The sequence below is a fragment of the Triturus cristatus genome, chromosome 10 (genome assembly GCF_964204655.1).
Source record: "Triturus cristatus chromosome 10, aTriCri1.1, whole genome shotgun sequence".
Lineage (NCBI taxonomy): Eukaryota > Metazoa > Chordata > Amphibia > Caudata > Salamandridae > Triturus > Triturus cristatus.
The window spans coordinates 345,746,073-345,763,092 of record NC_140593.1 but is presented as its reverse complement, the minus strand read 5'-3'; the positions used below and the strand labels follow the sequence as shown (position 1 = coordinate 345,763,092).

The following is a 17,020-nucleotide window of genomic DNA, read 5'->3' as shown; positions in this document are numbered from 1 at the left end:
TATTCCCCATTCCGAGGATAAAAACCTGTGATCACCGTATTTTGGTGTATTTCTTCACCAAAATACCTCAACCTTGTAACAAAGGCCTGTGTGTTTCCATGACTGTCACCGGAATGCACTGTATAATTGCCTAGCATAGTATAACATGGAAAGGCAATATTCACTGATGGCTGTTCCTGTGTCGATGAAAGAAATGCTGTTGTCATGGTGACGCTTACCTGTTTTTTTTTTTTTACATATTAAATGTGGCATCCCTACATCATTAAAAGCTCGTCTAATGTGCTTGTAATAACAAACTAACACGTGACTTGGATATTTCCTTTCCGTGGCGCTTCGTGAAACTCCTCTAAGTAATAACGTTGTCCCTTTAGCGCTACAGGGTTTCTCGCTTCTTTCCCTGCCATGTGTTCTTTTCTTTATTACTTTGTAATGGTTCTAAATGCTGATAGTTTATTACACCGTTGGCATGCAGGTATTACATTTCACGGCCAAGCCTCATTTTGCTGAGGACAAGCAGTACCTGATGGGATTAGCAAGGCGATTTTATGAAGTGTTGTTATTGCTCTGCGGTCTATAACGCTCGCTGTAACGCAAGCAGACTCGAGTTCACTTCCGTTAGCATCAATATAGGAATGCATTAAAAGCAAACTAATTATGCAAGAGTGCCTGAACTATGAAAAAGGAACTGCCAGAAAAGTGCATATTGTAGGATTGCGTTAATAACTTTTTTATTACAAAATCATTCTGTATCTGAATATTACAAAAATCCAGCTGTTCAGAAAATAAACAAATTCGCCACAGCCAAAAAACAATATGATAGAAAAATTGCAAATATGTTTCTGGTTTAAGAATACTTAGAGGGATTAACATATTTTCCTTTAACATTGCTGTAGACGTTAAACCATTATACATAGAATTAATATGCGGCTGGAAATCATTTAAACATTTAAAAACAGTCATTTTTGCTGTACTTCTATAAGTTGCCCAAAAAAGTTAAATGCCTGTTAGGAACTTCATTGAATCAAAATATGAAGAAATGTACTAGCATGGCCATAATGCATGGCACTTGAGAATTGAGTATTGACAACTGCAATTGAGATGCGCCAGATGAACTGAGAGAGAGGAAAGGATTTTAAAAACAAAGCCCCTTGCGCCACTTTTGCGCCATTTTTAACATGGGAAAAATGACGTAATGCTGGCGCAAGGGGCTTGTAAATCTGCCCCAAAGTATACTCTTGAAATATTTTGATGCTAGTTTGTTGAAGTGCGGCCACAATGAAGGTTTCTGTGTGGATTCTCAAAAAAGAGGTGACAATTAATACATGAATAATATACATCTTCCTATGGAAATCATTTGCACCTTTTGCTTAATACAAACAGCATTCCAGTTATGTTTGCATAAACGTTGTGGGCCTTATTCACATAGGTACTTTTTTGTATTCGCAAGCTAGGAGTGTAGTTTTATGTGTAGTATCTTTACCACTACAGATAATTCCGCACATGAAATTATAGGACAGTCTTTGCAGTCGTAAAAATATGAGACGTAAAACTACATTCGTAGTTTGTGAATAACAAAAGAAATAGTAAACTTACACCAAATGTGTAAGTTTACCTTTGTGAATAAGGACCTTTGTATCATATGTGATAGGAATTCATATGTAGATTACAATTACATAGACTAAGAATGCAGGGGAATGTGCAATCAATTAAATGTCTTCCTAATTTAGACCACGCACGCATAGGAACAGACAATCCATGAAATGTCTTCCTAATTGGTGATTTAATTTTAGGTCTCTGCTATAGAGAGCTTCAGCTGTCTGTAGGCAGGCCTGTAGCTTCAATGACATATTATATACATTGAGCGCGTTTTGGGTCAACCTTTCAGATATGATTGGATAGCTTTGTTTTCTGTCAAAGGTGTCTGTTTTGATTCAATGAGTTCGTCCATATTCTTGTGTGAGTCCAACTCATGACCATTTCAGTCTCACAGCTTTCTGATTGGATGAGCTTTATTGATACACCGATACACCCTTAGCTTGAGGGAATTGTTTTTTCCCCCATTATAATAGTGTACTCCATGAGAATGTATGTGCTTCCTTGCTCTCTCTCCTTTAAATACCTCTCACCCATGCACCCTGTTTTTTTACCCCTCCTCTTGCCTGCTCCCTAACACTCCCAGTGTCACTCCACCAGCTCCCATTTTGAATATGCTTAATCATTTCTGAGAGGTAGGTGACTGCAAAATGATCACTTTCTTTTTTTTATCCTGGTGCCTACTAAGTTTTTCACTTTTTAGTTCAAGCCTAGCCGGGGCGCACATGCAATGCTCGCGCTGCGAACCTGCTGTAGTAGAGTATGGGGGAGAAGCCAGCGCCCACTCTCCGCCCATATTTTTCATTGGCTTGCATCATTGTCTTTTGTAAATGCTGCCTTCAGATTCATTAATAGGATTGCTAGACCCTCCTTAGTACCGCTTTATCTTCATTTTTTAACCTCCAATGGCTACTGGCCCCTTTACCTCGGTTGTTACATGGGACCTGTTATTTAGTCTGTAAGCATTATTTACTTTATTGAGTTTCTCATACTGCAGGCCGGACATGCCCTACTTCAGCTGAAACCGCTTGCGGCCGCCCCATAACAGGGGCGCCCGATCTCAATAACTTTACATAGGCATTATCTCGCGTCTGTTTCAACTCCCCCAAGTAAAATTGATTCAGAAATGATAAGCAAATGAAGTCATGTGAATTCCAGGCAGCACATAATCACGTGCTAATGGGCTGAAGCTGACAACAGCACATCTGTGTTACATATCATCTGCACTAGCGCCACCTGACAGGGTTGTTTTCAAAAGCCTATTTGATTAACAACAACAACACCACCACCAACAACAATACCACCAATGCCACCACCACCACCTCCACCACCACCAATACCAGCTCCAATATCACCACCAATTCCACCACCACCAATACCACCACCACCACTACCACCACCACCACCAATACCACCACCACTAATACCACCAATACCACCAACAATACCACCACAACCACCACCAATACCAGCACCACAACCAATACCACCACCAATACCACCATCAAAACCAATTCCACCACCACCAATACCACCACCACCACTAAAACCACCACCACCAATACAATACCACAACGATTAATACCACGACCAATACCACCACCACTAACACCAATACCAACAGCACCAATACCAAAACCACCAATCCTATACCACCACCACCACCACTTCCAATACCACCACGAATCCCGCCACCAATACCAATACCACCACCAATACCACCATCACCAATACCAGCACCACCACCAATATCACCACCATGACCAATACCACATCACAAATACCTGCACCACCACCAATATCACCACCATGACCAATATCAACACCACCACCAATACCACCACTAACACCAATACCACCAACACCAATACCACCGCCACCAATCCAATACCACCACCACCACCACCAATACACCTATACCAATACCACCACCACCAATAACATCACCAATACCATCACCAATACCACCACCACTAATACCAATACTACCACAACCACCACCAACACCACCACCAATATCACCAATTCCACCAATACTACCACTAATACCACCACCAGCAATATCACTACCACCACCACCAATACCAGCACCACCAATACCACCACCACCACCAATTCCACCACCACCTATACCATCACCACCACCGCGAATACCACCACCACCAATGCCATCACCACCAATACCACCACCACCATTACCAATGCCACCACCAACATTACCACCAACAGCACTTATACCACTTCCACCAATACAATACCACCACCACCAATACCAGTGTCAATACCAATACCATCTCCACCATTACCAATACCACCACCACCAATACCACCACCACCAATACCACCCCATCACCAATACCACCACTACCAATATCACCATCACCAACACCACCACTAATGCCACCACCACCAATACCAGTACCACCACCACCAATACCACCACTAATACCACCACCACCACATATACCACTATCACTATAACCTATATCACCACCTCCAATACCACCACCACAAATACCATCATCAATGCAACCACCACCAATACAACCACCACCACTACCAATACCACCAATTCCACCACTAATACCACCACCACCAATATCACTACTACCACCACTACCAGCACCAGCACCAATCTCACCAAATCCACCACCAATACCACTACCACCAATTCCATCACCACCTATACCATCACTACCACCACCACAAATACCACCACCACCAATACCATCACCACCAATAGCAACAACACCACTACCAATACCACCACCACCAATATCACCACCTCCACCAATACCACTGTCAATAACAATACCACCACCACCATTACCATACCACCACCACCAATACCAGCACTCCTACCTCCGCCAATACCTCCTCTACCAACCCAATACCACCACTACCAATACCACTGTCAATACCAATACCACCACCACCCCCATCAATACCACCAACACCAATACCACCACCACCACCAATGCCACTAATACCAATACCTCCAATACCATTACCACCACCACCACCAATACCACCACCACCACCAATAATACCACCACCACCAATACCACCACCAATACACCAACAATACCAATACCACCAATACCACCACCACCAATACCCCCACCACCACCAATGCCCCCACCACTGATACCACCACCACCAATATTACTACCTCCAACACCACAAGCAATACCACTACTGCCACCAATACCACCAATACTACCATCACCACCACAACCAATACCACAACCACCAATACCAGTACCACCACTGCCAATACCATCACCAATACCCCCACCACCAACAATACCACCAATACCACCACCACCAGCACTAATACAACCACCAATACCATGGCCACTACCACCAATACCAATACCAATACCACCCCCACCCCCATCAATACCACCAACACCAATACCACCACCACCAATGCCACTAATACCAATACCTCCAATACCATTACCACCACCACCAATACCACCACCACCACCAATAATACCACCACCACCAATACCACCACCACCACCAATACACTGACAATACCAATACCACCAATACCACCACCACCAATACCCCCACCACCACCAATACCCCCACCACCACTAATGCCCCCACCACCACTAATGCCCCCACCACTGATACCAACCACCACCAATACCACCACCACCAATACCCACACCACCACCACCAATACTATCATCACCACCACAACCAACACCACAACCACCAATACCAGTACCACCACTGCCAATACCACCACCAATACCCCCACCACCAACAATACAACCAATACCACCACCACTACCAATACCACCACAGCCAATACTACAACCACCAATACCAGTACCACCACCATCAATACCAATACAACCACCACCACTAATACCACCACCAATACCACCACTAATACCACCACCAATACCAACACCACCACCAATACACCACTACCACCACCACCAATTCCACCACTATCACCAATACCACCAATAAAACCACCACCAATATCACCATCAATACCACCACCACAACCAATACCACCACCAAAACCACCACCACCAATACATCACCAATACCACCAATACTACCAATACCACCACCATCACCAATACCACCACCACCACCAATACCACCACCACAATACCACCACCACCAATACCACCACCACCGGTACCACCAATACCACCACCAATACCAATACCACCACCAATATCAATATCAATACCACTACCAATACCAATACAACCACCGCCAATACTACCACCAATACCACCACCAATACCACTTCCACCACAAATACTACCACCACCACCAATACCCCTACAATAAATACCACCACCATGAATACCAACACCACCACTACTACCACCACTACCACTAATACCACCACAGCCATCAATACCACCACCACCAATACCATAATCATCAATACCACCACAACCAATACTACCACCAATACCACCACCATCAATACTACCACCACCATCAATACCAATACCACAACCAATACCACTACCACCACCAATACCAACACTACCAATACCACCAGCACCAATACCACCACCACCAATACCACCACTACCATCACCAATACCACCAATACCAATACCACCACCACTAATGCCACACCGCCACCAATACCACCACCAATACCACCACCACCAATACCACCACCACCATTACCAATACCAACACCACCAATACCCCCACCACCGATACCACCACCACCAATATTACTACCACCAACACCACCAGAAATACCACTACAACCACCAATACCACCACCACCACCAATACCCCATCACCAACAATACCACCAATACTACCACGACCAAGATCACCACCACCACCACAACCAATACCACGACCACCAATACCAGCACCACCATCACCAATACCACCCCCAATACCACCACTAATACCACCACCAATACAACCACCACCAATACCAGCACCACCACCACCACCAATACCACCACTAACACCACCACCAATACCACCACTTCCACCAATAAAACCACCACCAAAACCACCACCACCACCAATGCCAACATGACCAAAACCAATACCACCACCACCACCAATACCACCACCAATACCACCAATACCACCTCCATTACCAGTACCACAACCACCACCAATGCCACCAATACCACCACCCCCAATACCAATACCACCACCAATATCAATAGCAATACCACCACCAATACCACCACCACCACAAATACTATGACTACCACCAATACCCCCACCATCAATACCACCACCACCAATATCACCACTAATACAACCAATACCACTAATACCACCACAGCCACCAATACCACTAACACCAATACCAATACCATCACCACCAATAACACCACCACCAATACTACCACCACTAATACCACCACCACCAATACAAATACCACCACCACCACCATCAATACCAATGCCACCACCAATACCGCTACCACCAACAATACCACCAGCACCAATAACACCAGCACCAATAACACCAATACCACCACCAACAAAACCATCAATACCAATACCACCACTACCAGTGCCATACCACCACCAATACCACCACCACCAATACCAATACCAATACCACCTCCACCAATACCACCACCAATACCAATACCACCACCACCAATACACTGACAATACCAATACCACCACCAATACCATCACCCATACCACCACCACCATCACCAATACCACCACCAACAATACCACGAACACCATCACAATACCACCACTACCACCAATACCACCAACACCACCAATACCACCACCACCAATATCACCACCACCAATACCAACACCAATATCAATACCAATACCACCACCAATACCAATACAACCACCACCAATACTACCACCAATACCACCACCAATACCACCACCAATACACAGACAATACCAATACAACCAATACCACCACCACCAATACCCCCACCACCACCAATGCCCCTAACACTGATACCACCACCACCAATATTACTACCACCAACACCACAAGCAATACCACTACCACCACCAATACCACTAATACCACCACAGCCATCAATACCACCACCACCAATACCATAATCATCAATACCACCACCACCAATACTACCACCAATACCACCACCATCAATACTATCACCACCATCAATACCAACACCACCACCAATACCACCACTATCACTAATACCACCACAGCCATCAATACCACCACCACCAATACCATAATCATCACCACCACCAATACTACCACCAATACCACCACCATCAACACTACCACAATCATCAATACCAATACCACAACCAATACCACTACCACCACCAATACCAACACTACTAATACCACCAGCACCAATACCACCACCACCAATACCACCACTACCATCACCAATACCACCAATACCAATACCACCACCACTAATGCCACACCACCACCAATACCACCACCAATACCACCACCACCAATACCAATACCAACACCACCAATACCCCCACCACCACCAATACCCCCACCACCTATACCACCACCACCAATATTACTACCACCAACACCACCAGAAATACCACTACAACAACCAATACCACCACCACCAATACCACCACCACCACCAATACCCCATCACCAACAATACTACCAATACTACCACGACCACCATCACCACCACAACCAATACCACGACCACCAATACCAGTACCACCATCACCAATACCAATACCACCACCAATACCACCACTAATACCACCACCAATACAACCACCACCAATACCAGCACCACCACCAATACCACCACTAACACCACCACCAATACCACCACTTCCACCAATACCAACACCACCAACGCCACCACCACCACCAATGCCAACATGACCAAAACCAATACCACCACCGCCACCAATACCACCACCAATACCACCAATACCACCTCCATCACCAATACCACAACCACCACCAATGCCACCAATACCACCACCCCAATACCAATACCACCACCAATATCAATACCAATACCACCACCACCACAAATACTATGACCACCACCAATACCCCCACCATCAATACCACCACCACCAATATCACCACTAATACAACCAATACCACTAATACCACCACAGCCACCAATACCACTACCACCAATACCAATACCATCACCACCAATAACACCACCACCAATACTACCACCACCAATACCACCACCACCAATACAAATACCACCACCACCACCATCAATACCAATGCCACCACCAATACCGCTACCACCAACAATACCACCAGCACCAATAACACCAGCACCAATAACACCAATACCACCACCAACAATACCATCAATACCAATACCACCACTACCAGTGCCATACCACCACCAATACCCCCACCACCGATACCACCACCACCAACATTACTACCACCAACACCACCAGAAATACCATTACAACCACCAATACCACCACCACCACCAATACCCCATCACCAACAATACCACCAATACTACCACGACCAAGATCACCACCACAACCAATACCACGACCACCAATACCAGCACCACCATCACCAATACCACCCTGAATACCACCACTAATACCACCACCAATACAACCACCACCAATACCAGCACCACCACCACCACCAATACCACCACTAACACCACCACCAATACCACCACTTCCACCAATAAAACCACCACCAACGTCACCACCACCACCAATGCCAACATGACCAAAACCAATACCACCACCAATGCCACCACCAATACCACTAATACCACCTCCATTACCAGTACCACAACCACCACCAATGCCACCACCCCCAATACCAATACCACCACCAATATCAATAGCAATACCACCACCAATACCACCACCACCACAAATACTATGACTACCACCAATACCCCCACCATCAATACCACCACCACCAATATCACCACTAATACAACCAATACCACTAATACCACCACAGCCACCAATACCACTACCACCAATACCAATACCATCACCACCAATAACACCACCACCACCAATACTACCACCACCAATACCACCACCACCAATACAAATACCACCACCACCACCATCAATACCAATGCCACCACCAATACCGCTACCACCAACAATACCACCAGCACCAATAACACCAGCACCAATAACACCAATACCACCACCAACAAAACCATCAATACCAATACCACCTCTACCAGTGCCATACCACCACCAATACCACCACCACCAATACCAATACCAATACCACCTCCACCAATACCACCACCAATACCAATACCACCACCACCAATACACTGACAATACCAATACCACCACCAATACCATCACCCATACCACCACCACCATCACCAATACCACCACTAACAATACCACGAACGCCATCACAATACCACCACTACCACCAATACCACCAACACCACCAATACCACCACCACCAATATCACCACCACCAATACCAACACCAATATCAATACCAATACCACCACCAATACCAATACAACCACCACCAATACTACCACCAATACCACCACCAATACCACCACCAATACACCGACAATACCAATACAACCAATACCACCAACACCAATACCCCCACCACCACCAATGCCCCTAACACTGATACCACCACCACCAATATTACTACCAACAACACCACAAGCAATACCACTACCACCACCAATACCACTAATACCACCACAGCCATCAATACCACCACCACCAATACCATAATCATCAATACCACCACCACCAATACTACCACCAATACCACCACCATCAATACTACCACCACCATCAATACCAACACCACCACCAATACCACCACTATCTCTAATACCACCACAGCCATCAATACCACCACCACCAATACCATAAGCATCAATACCACCACCACCAATACTACCACCAATACCATTACCATCAATACTACCACAACCATCAATACCAATACCACAACCAATACAACTACCACCACCAATACCAACACTACTAATACCACCAGCACCAATACCACCACCACCAATACCACCACTACCATCACCAATACCACCAATACCAATACCACCACCACTAATGCCACACCACCACCAATACCACCACCAATACCACCACCACCAATACCAATACCAACACCACCAATACCCCCACCACCACCAATACCCCCACCACCGATACCACCACCACCAATATTACTACCACCAACACCACCAGAAATACCACTACAACAACCAATACCACCACCACCAATACCACCACCACCACCAATACCCCATCACCAACAATACTACCAATACTACCACGACCACCATCACCACCACAACCAATACCACGACCACCAATACCAGTACCACCATCACCAATACCAATACCACCACCAATACCACCACTAATACCACCACCAATACAACCACCACCAATACCAGCACCACCACCAATACCACCACTAACACCACCACCAATACCACCACTTCCACCAATACCACCACCACCAATGCCACCACCACCACCAATGCCAACATGACCAAAACCAATACCACCACCGCCACCAATACCACCACCAATACCACCTCCATCACCAATACCACAACCACCACCAATGCCACCAATACCACCACCCCCAATACCAATACCACCACCAATATCAATACCAATACCACCACCACCACAAATACTATGACCACCACCAATACCCCCACCATCAATACCACCACCACCAATATCACCACTAATACAACCAATACCACTAATACCACCACAGCCACCAATATCACTACCACCAATACCAATACCATCACCACCAATAACACCACCACCAATACCACCACCACCAATACCACCACCACCAATACAAATACCACCACCACCACCATCAATACCAATGCCACCACCAATACCGCTACCACCAACAATACCACCAGCACCAATAACACCAGCACCAATAACACCAATACCACCACCAACAATACCATCAATACCAATACCACCACTACCAGTGCCATACCACCACCAATACCACCACCACCAATACCAATACCAATACCACCTCCACCAATACCACCACCAATACCAATACCACCACCACCAATACACTGACAATACCAATACCACCACCAATACCATCACCCATACCACCACCACCATCACCAATACCACCACTAACAATACCACGAACTACATCACAATACCACCACTACCACCAATACCACCAACACCACCAATACCATAATCATCAATACCACCACCACCAATACTACCACCAATACCACCACCATCAATACTACCACCACCATCAATACCAATACCACAACCAATACCCCTACCACCACCAATACCAACACTACCAATACCACCAGCACCAATACCACCACCACCAATACCACCACTACCATCACCAATACCACCAATACCAATACCACCACCACTAATGTCACACCACCACCAATACCACCACCAATACCACCACCACCAATACCACCACCACCATTACCAATACCAACACCACCAATACCCCCACCACCATCAATACCCCCACCACCGATACCACCACCACCAATATTACTACCACCAACACCACCAGAAATACCACTACAACCACCAATACCACGACCACCAATACCAGCACCACCATCACCAATACCAATACCACCACCAATACCACCACTAATACCACCACCAATACAACCACCACCAATACCAGCACCACCACGACCACCAATACCACCACTAACACCACCACCAATACCACCACTTCCACCAATAAAACCACCACCAACGCCACCACCACCATCAATGCCAACATGACCAAAACCAATACCACCACCACCACCAATACCACCACCAATACCACCTCCATTACCAGTACCACAACCACCACCAATGCCACCAATACCACCACCCCCAATACCAATACCACCACCAATATCAATAGCAATACCACCACCAATACCACCACCACCACAAATACTATGACTACCACCAATACCCCCACCATCAATACCACCACCACCAATATCACCACTAATACAACCAATACCACTAATACCACCACAGCCACCAATACCACTACCACCAATACCAATACCATCACCACCAATAACACCACCACCAATACTACCACCACCAATACCACCACCACCAATACAAATACCACCACCACCACCATCAATACCAATGCCACCACCAATACCGCTACCACCAACAATACCACCAGCACCAATAACACCAGCACCAATAACACCAATACCACCACCAACAATACCATCAATACCAATACCACCACTACCAGTGCCATACCACCACCAATACCACCACCACCAATACCAATACCAATACCACCTCCACCAATACCACCACCAATACCAATACCACCACCACCAATACACTGACAATACCAATACCACCACCAATACCATCACCCATACCACCACCACCATCACCAATACCACCACCAACAATACCACGAACACCATCACAATACCACCACTACCACCAATACCACCAACACCACCAATACCACCACCACCAATATCACCACCACCAATACCAACACCAATATCAATACCAATACCACCATCAATACCAATACAACCACCACCAATACTACCACCAATACCAACACCAATACCACCACCAATACACCGACAATACCAATACAACCAATACCACCACCACCAATACCCCCACCACCACCAATGCCCCTAACACTGATACCACCACCACCAATATTACTACCACCAACACCACAAGCAATACCACTACCAACACCAATACCACTAATACCACCACAGCCATCAATACCACCACCACCAATACCATAATCATCAATACCACCACCACCAATACTACCACCAATACCACCACCATCAATACTACCACCACCATCAATACCAACACCACCACCAATACCACCACTATCACTAATACCACCACAGCCATCAATACCACCACCACCAATACCATATTCATCAATACCACCACCACCAATACTACCACCAATACCACCACCATCAATACTACCACCACCATCAATACCAATACCACATCCAATACCACTACCACCACCAATACCAACACTACTAATACCACCAGCACCAATACCACCACCACCAATACCACCACTACCATCACCAATACCACTAATACCAATACCACCACCACTAATGCCACACCACCACCAATACCACCACCAATACCACCACCACCAATACCAATACCAACACCACCAATACCCCCACCACCACCAATACCCCCACCACCGATACCACCACCACCACCAATATTACTACCACCAACACCACCAGAAATACCACTACAACAACCAATACCACCACCACCAATACCACCACCACCACCAATACCCCATCACCAACAATACTACCAATACTACCACGACCACCATCACCACCACAACCAATACCACGACCACCAATACCAGTACCACCATCACCAATACCAATACCACCACCAATACCACCACTAATACCACCACCAATACAACCACCACCAATACCAGCACCACCACCAATACCACCACTAACACCACCACCAATACCACCACTTCCACCAATACCACCACCACCAATGCCACCACCACCACCAATGCCAACATGACCAAAACCAATACCACCACCGCCACCAATACCACCACCAATACCACCAATACCACCTCCATCACCAATACCACAACCACCACCAATGCCACCAATACCACCACCCCCAATACCAATACCACCACCAATATCAATACCAATACCACCACCACCACAAATACTATGACCACCACCAATACCCCCACCATCAATACCACCACCACCAATATCACCACTAATACAACCAATACCACTAATACCACCACAGCCACCAATACCACTACCACCAATACCAATACCATCACCACCAATAACACCACCACCAATACTACCACCAACAATACCACCACCACCAATACAAATACCACCACCACCACCATCAATACCAATACCACCACCAATACCGCTACCACCAACAATACCACCAGCACCAATAACACCAGCACCAATAACACCAATACCACCACCAACAATACCATCAATACCAATACCACCATTACCAGTGCCATACCACCACCAATACCACCACCACCAATACCAATACCAATACCACCACCAATACCAATACCACCACCAATACACTGACAATACCAATACCACCACAATACCATCACCCATACCACCACCACCATCACCAATACCACCACCAACAATACCACCACCACCATCACAATACCACCACTACCACCAATACCACCAACACCACCAATACCACCACCACCAATATCACCACCACCAATACCAACACCAATATCAATACCAATACCACCACCAATACCAATACAACCACCACCAATACTACCACCAATACCACCACCAATACCACCAATACCACCACCAATACCCCCACCACCAACAATACCACCAATACCACCAGCACTAATACAACCACCAATACCATGGCCACCACCTCCAATACCAATACCACCACCACCCCCATCAATACCACCAACTCCAATACCACCACCAATGCCACAAATACCAATACCTCAAATACCATTACCACCACCACCACCAATACCACCACCACCAATACCCCCACCATAATACCACCACCACCACCAATACCACCGCCACCAGTACCACCAATACCACCACCAATACCAATACCACCACCAATATCAATATCAGTACCACTACCAATACCAATACAACCACCGCCAATACTACCACCAATACCACCACCAATACCACTTCCACCACAAATACTACCACCACCACCAATACCCCTACAATCAATACCACGAATACCACCACCACGAATACCAACACCACCACCAATACCACCACTACCACTAATACCACCACAGCCTTCAATACCACCACCACCAATACCATAATTATCAATACCACCACCACCAATACTGCCACCAATACCACCACGACCAATACTACCACCACCATCAATACCAATACCAAAACCAATACCACCACCGCCACCAATACCACCACCAATACCACCAATACCACCTCCATCACCAATACCACAACCACCATCAATGCCACCAATACCACCACCCCCAATACCAATACCATCACCAATATCAATACCAATACCACCACCACCACAAATACTATGACCACCACCAATACCCCCACCATCAATACCACCACCACCAATATCACCACTAATACAACCAATACCACTAATACCACCACAGCCACCAATACCACTACCACCAATACCAATACCATCACCACCAATAACACCACCACCAATACTACCACCACCAATACCACCGCCACCAATACAAATACCACCACCATCAATACCAATACCACCACCAATACCGCTACCACCAACAATACCACCAGCACCAATAACACCAGCACCAATAACACCAATACCACCACCAACAATACCAATACCAATACCACCTCCACCAATACCACCACCAATACCAATACCACCACCACCAATACACTGACAATACCAATACCACCACAATACCATCACCCATACCACCACCACCATCACCAATACCACCACCAACAATACCACCACCACCATCACAATACCACCACTACCACCAATACCACCAACACCACCAATACCACCACCACCAATATCACCACCACCAATACCAACACCAATATCAATACCAATACCACCACCAATACCAATACAACCACCACCAATACTACCACCAATACCACCACCAATACCACCAATACCACCACCAATACCCCCACCACCAACAATACCACCAATACCACCAGCACTAATACAACCACCAATACCATGGCCACCACCTCCAATACCAATACTACCACCACCCCCACCAATACCACCAACTCCAATACCACCACCAATGCCACTAATGCCAATACCTCAAATACCATTACCACCACCACCACCAATACCACCACCACCAATACCACCACCATAATACCACCACCACCACCAATACCACCGCCACCAGTACCACCAATACCACCACCAATACCAATACCACCACCAATATCAATATCAGTACCACTACCAATACCAATACAACCACCGCCAATACTACCACCAATACCACCACCAATACCACTTCCACCACAAATACTACCACCACCACCAATACTGCCACCAATACGACCACCATCAATACTACCACCACCATCAATACCAATACCACAACCAATACCACTACCACCACCAATACCACCACCAATACACCGACAATACAAATACCACCAATACCACCACCACCAATACCCCCACCACCACCAATGCCCCCAACACTGATACCCCCACCACCAATATTACTACCACCAACACCACAAGCAATACCACTACCACCACCAATACCACCAATACCACTAATACCACCACAGCCATCAATACCACCACCACCAAT

At 46.2% G+C, this 17,020-nt stretch overlaps 1 long non-coding RNA gene across 2 annotated transcripts in view; it reads right to left on the bottom strand.

Moving 5' to 3' along the window:
• LOC146789423 (uncharacterized) overlaps positions 1-17,020 on the bottom strand; it is a 150,968-nt gene that overhangs the window by 61,855 nt on the left and 72,093 nt on the right. The window lies entirely within an intron of this gene.